Here is a 6363-nt window from a genome sequence, read left to right on the forward strand (position 1 = left end):
TGCTTCTTAGTACACACGACTGACCGACCCATATGCTGGCCACAGGAACCAGCAATAATGACATCAGAGCTGGTTCTTATGGACAGACATATCAGGTGGCCGATTGGCAAGTGTGTACCCCACATTACTATTTTCCTACAACAGTTGTTTTTTTATTTTTTTACTGGCAAATAAAAGAAACAACAGAGAGTGTATGTTAGTAATTTAGGGGCATGGATTATCAGTTTGTGTCAAGCATTGTCGGAAGTATTGAGCATTAATCAATTTGCACTTTGGATCTTATTCAGAGTCAAACGCAACTTTTTCTTTGTGCATTGGTCTTGCAAGTTTTAGCACTGCCCATGCTCCATAGCTGAGCATTCACAACAAGCGAGTCATATGCATCTTAGCAGCATCTCCACTTGTGGCTGCATGGATGTAACTGTGTGGTAGCAGGGTGTTTGCAGGTAGTGTAAGTGCTCTGAGGGTGTATGAAAGTGTATAGGTGGAATTACAGGCTATGCATAGTTCCAGACAAATCTCTTGTACCATGTATATTTTAGGTGCAAATATGCGCTGATAGTGATGATGCTTACTTTAACAAGCAGATGGATGAGGGTGGTGCAGCCACATAGATGTGTGCAACTCTGCATAAGGGCGTATATCTGCATTTATTTCCCTGACCACGATGCAGCCGCTCTTGTGCCGACTTACTTGCAACTGTGAATCAGGCCCTTGCTTTGCAACAACATGTGATTACATTACATTTATGTGTGGAAGACTATAAAAAGAAGTGCCATTTGGCATCTTTGCCATCATGAGCTCACGATTGCAGCAGTATAAAACTGGTTGGGACACTTGGCTCTCTGGTGGGGACAGTCCCAGCTTATAGAGAATCAGCATTCGGCCTGTGCTGTAACCGCTGACATACACTGAAGTAGAATCAGAACTCTCACACTAGTCTCTGAGCTGTTTGCGTAGAGAAGTGGCGTCAATGATTATTTCCTGTGGCACAAATATTTCAATAAAACTTTATAGCTTGCTCATCTCAAGCTGATGGCTGAAAACAAAAAAGACAAACATTGGTGTGATTTACAATGTATAGTTAGACCTATAAAGAAACTCACAAGGACACACCTAGTTGTCAGTTGCCTGACAGAGAGATAAGATACAGGTCTTCTCTGTTCAATGCAAAAACTGCATTATCAGAGGGGTGAGGAACGCTGCGTCATTGATGTAAGGGAGGTAAAACCTTGCAGCTAATTATTTTTGTGGCAGTTTACACCTGAACTGCCACATTACTATTGCGTCCAGATTGCTATATACTGTATGTAATACCTCCTTCAGCTACTTCTTTGTAATGGCCGTATAGGGGATACTGCAATTATAGTTTTCTTCTGTAATTTAGACAGTGGGGTTTATGTATCAAGCAGTGGAAAGTGTGGAGAAGTTGCCCATACCAACCAATCAGCTCCTACCTATTATTATATAGACTGCACTTAATAAGTGCTACTTCAAAGCTGATTGGTTGCTATGGGCAACTTCTCCACACTTTTCACTGCTTAATACATACACCTTGGGCCTGATTCAGAGCCGTTCGCTATTTGCGGTCGTTCGTTCAAAAACAAGGGGTGGCTATTCAAATGATCCCTTCGCAAATTGCAGTCTGTTCCCACCTCTAAGTCTGAAATAGCGCGCAAAACATACGCTCGTTTATTTGATAAAAACGCCCCCTGGCGCTCGCACCATACGTCATGTCCGCTATTTATTAGATTAATCGAGTACATCGTACAGCGTATGAACTGCTCGTTATTCTTGTGGTTGGTTTTTTCAACCGCTATTTTACGAGCAGTTCTGAGTTAAAAAAAACCAAGTGACGTGGTCAATGACGCTGCTGTATTAATTAGGCACTCCCTTAAAACGCCCATTTTGACCTTTAAGCACGCCTGCGTTTGAATTCCACTCCCCGGTTTTCAAGCACCTTCCCCTGTTACCACCCACATAAGCCTCATTCTGTCACTCAAAATAGCAGGCACTCGCTATATAGCGTACAAACGATTTTCGGCCGCACTGACTGGTTCGCGCATGCGTACTAAAAACCGTACGCATGCGCAGATGTGCGAACATCGCTCGGAACGAGCGTACTGCCGCTAGCGAGCGGCTCTGAGGCCCCTTGTCTCCTCATGAATCTCTGATATTAAAGGGCAAATGCAAGTGACTTATCCCCCCACCATGGATTGAGTCCGGTAAATTCCCATCCCAACACTGAAGTAACTACAGATACTGGGAAGTTGTTGGAGCCACTTGGTACATATATTAATAGTATAATGATTTAATTACTAGGAGCACTGCATAAGGGGGACCACTAGTGGGGGCACTGTATAAGGGGCACTACTGGGGGCACTGCATAGAGGGGACCACTACTGGGGGCACTACTGGGGGCACTGCATAAGGGGCACTACTGGGGGCACTGCATAGAGGGGACCACTACTGGGGGCACTGCATAGAGGGGACCACTACTGGGGGCACTGCATAAGGGGCACTGCATAGAGGGGATCACTACTGGGGGCACTGTATAAGGGGCACTATTGGGAGCACTGTATAAGGGGCACTACTGGGGGCACTTTATAAGGGGCACTACTACATGCGGCACTGCTACTGGGGACATTGCATAAGGGGCACTACTACAGTGGGTATTGCAAGAGGGGCACTACTACTGTGGGCATTAAGGTGCATATGGAATGGAAAGGTATGTTCCCAGAGTGAGGAGAAATGTTCACACGCCCCCATTTTTCAATGGCCATGCCCACGTTTCCGGTGCACGCACATGGGGGGGGCTCCATTTTTATCTTGCCATGTGCTACGAATACTCTAGTTACTCCACTGCAGAGGGTAACAGGTAGTGGGTGACAGGGAGAGGCAGAGGGTAACAGGGAACAGCAGTGGGTGATGGAAAGGCAGTGGGTGACAGGGAGAGGCAGAGGGTGACATGGAAAGGCATGATCTCGGGGACAGTCATGAGATCATGACGTCAGATCCCCGGCAGCAAAAACAGCTACAGGACTGCCTCAGAGAGCAGACAGTCACTGGCAAAAAGAGAGATGAAGGAAGCGTGGGGGACTTGGGGAGAGATGAGGGGAGGAGGGAGGAAAGGGGATGGCCGGGGCCCCTCCCCCTCTCCTTCGTTATTTATATCGCATCCTTTCTGACTCATTATAGAGTCGCTGGATGCGGGCTCCTTCATTGCGCAGGCCCCAGTGCAATGCACTAGTTCCCACTCTGTATTTTAGGGGCATATTTATCACAATCAGTATTTTTTTTTCTATTGAAGTTTTTTATTGAAGAAAAAACCACTGTACATCAAAATAGCAAGATATAAATGTAAAAAGTCCAGTACAAATAATGGAAAACAATACATGCGGTGTCTATCAGCAAATAAACCGATTCCAGAGCATATCCATATGTCTGTATACAATACAAGCGTTCATTTTGCCCAAGGTTTGATCCAATACAAATTGAAACATAGACACAGATAATTGAAAATAACTAAATAATAACTTAATGGATAAATGAAAAGAAAAAGAATGTCCGGCACTCACCCGCCAGGCAACGTGATAGGAGGATCACCCAAGAGGATCTTGTTTCATACCACTGGGTCAGACGCCTACTATGATAAATCCCAAACAGCATGGATTTACTCACGGGAAATCATGCCAAACAAATCTTATTGACTTTTTTGACTGGGTGACAAAAGTAATAGATCAAGGGGGGGGCTGTAGATGTAACTTATCTAGACTTTAGTAAGGCTTTTGACATGGTCCTGCATCGCAGAATGATAATTAAACTGGAAAGCTTGGGATTGGATTCTATGACTGTTGAATGGATAAGATTTTGGTTGCAGGATAAGAAACAGAGAGTTGTAGTAAATGGAGTGTATTCACGGGATTGAAAGGTTACCAGTGGAGTACCCCAGGGATCTGTACTTGGGCCAATGCTTTTTAATATCTATGTTGGTGATATTGCAAATGGTATTGAAGGGAAAGAATGCCTTTTTGCAGATGACACAAAAGTATGCAACAGGGTAGACACTCCAGGAGGGATAAAACACATGACTGAGGATCTGGGTAGACTAGAGGAATGGGCAAGAACATGGCAACTACAGTTTAAAGTAAAAAAAAATGCTAAATCATGCACTTGGGTCTCAATTACCTAAAGTCTAAATAAAGTATCAAGAACTCTTTATTGGGAATTAGAGAGGAGGAAAAGGATTTAGGAGTCACCATTTCAGATGACTTGAAGGCAGGCAAGCAGTGCACCAAAGCATTGAGGAAGGGAAGTCAAATGCTTGGTTGCATAGGGAGAGGAATCAGTAGCAGGAAAAAAGAAGTGATAATGCAACTGTATAGGTCCTTGGTATGGCCTCATCTAGAATACTGTGATCAGTTATGGAGGCCGTATCTCCGGAAGGATATAGACACATTAGAGACGGTACAAAGAAGGACAACGAAAATGGAGCATGGCCTACAGCACAGAACTTACCTAGAAAGACTAAAAGATCTTAATATGTATAGTTTGGAACAGAGAAGGGAAAGGCGGGACATGATAAAAACTTTCAAATACATGAAGGGTTTTAACAAGGTACAGGATGGAGACATTCTTCGAAGCAAGAGATGTACAAGAACACCAGCACTGAGATTGGAGGGAGGTAGGCTCAGAGGAAATTTGAGGAAAAATTACTTCAGAGAAAGGGTAGTGGATAAGTGGAATAGCCTCCCATCAAATGTGGTTGAAGCTAAAACGGTTGAACAATTTAAACTAGGGATGTGCAGGCTCGGATAGGTTCGAGTTTGCACGTGGAGTTCGGATTTTTCCCTCCAAAAAAACGGAACTCAGAACGAGGCAAAACGTCATCTTACATGGACGAACATCATCATTCCTGGACAAAAGACCAGGAATGATGATGTTCGTCCATGTAAGATGACATTTTGCCTCGTTCTGAGTTCCGTTTTTTTGGAGGGAAAAATCCGAACTCCACGTGCAAACTCGAACCTATCCGAGCCTGCACATCCCTAATTTAAACACACTTCGGATATGCATAAGAATATCCTTAAGAGAGAGACGTAAGGAGCAAATAGGGTTGAAGTTGCCAAAAGGATAAATGAAAAGGGGCAGACTAGATGGGCCAAGTGGTTCTTATCTGCCGTCAAATTATAAATAAAACTTTCCCAGGTGTCAAAGAAAAAAGCAACCCTTTTCTCCTATTCAAACACTGTTTCCATTCGGAAAATAAGATTGAATTTCTCCCTATACAATTGAAAGTTAATAGGAGTTGGGGGTATCCAATCCTGCAAAATGGTCTTTTTTGCTGCAGCACTTATGGCGAGTAGTAATTTACTGCTACCCTGGGTGAGACTCTGACCCCTTGGAAAGATACACAGGATGGCTCATTCCGGAGTAAATGGCACAGAATTGACCATGTGATTTTCAGCCTCCCGCCGTACTCCCCTCCAGAAACCCTGGACTACTGGACACTCCCACAGACAATGATAGTGGTCAGCCTCCTCCATGGCACATTTAGGGCAATTGTAAGAGTTGGATAAACCCATTCTATATAGTCTGTGAGGGGACAAATAGGTCCCATAATATTAAAAAGAATTAATTATATGAACTAGCGGGAAACAGTCGGGAAGCCGGCGGACGCAATGCCGACCGCTGGCTTCCCGACTGCTAAATCCCAGCAAGGATTAATTGACAGGCGTCGAATTCTCAACGCCTGTCATTTTACCTACGCTGGGAGACCGGCGCCTGGCATCCCGATCGAAGGCATGCTGGGCGCGGACAGCCGTGTTTTAGGTTCATGGCTCCCAGGGGGGACTTATGATTAGGCACCCCCGCGGGAGGGTAGGGTCTGGCTAGGGGAAGGGGGGGTTAGGGTTAAGTGCCCCCGGGGGGAGGTTAGCGTTAGGCACCCCCCGAGGGACTTAGGTTTAGGTGGCGGGGAAGGGGAGGTTAGGTTTAGGCACTTAAAGAATCCTAACTAGTGCTCAGTCAAAAGAGTGGGTAAGATTTGCTGTAGGTGAGTGGCCATGATTTTTGCAAGTAATTTAAAATCTACATTCAGCAATGTAATGGGGCTGTATGAACCGAGAAGAAGGGGGTCCTTCTCTGGCTTAGGTAGAAGGATCGTATGGGAGATGTTGAAAGACCAAAGAGGGGGAAAGTCGCAATGAATATGACGAAATAAGTCTAGAAGAAGTGGGGAGAGATCATCTTGGAGGATTTTGTTGTACCTTCCTGAGCAGCCATCAGGACCTGAGTAGCCATCAGGGGCTTTATGGGCTGGCAGAGCCTTAATAGCATCACAAAGTTTTCCTTCAGTGATTT

The sequence above is a fragment of the Taudactylus pleione genome, unplaced genomic scaffold (genome assembly GCF_031769625.1).
Source record: "Taudactylus pleione unplaced genomic scaffold, aTauple2 ptg000256l, whole genome shotgun sequence".
In the NCBI taxonomy this organism is placed as follows: Eukaryota; Metazoa; Chordata; class Amphibia; order Anura; family Myobatrachidae; genus Taudactylus; species Taudactylus pleione.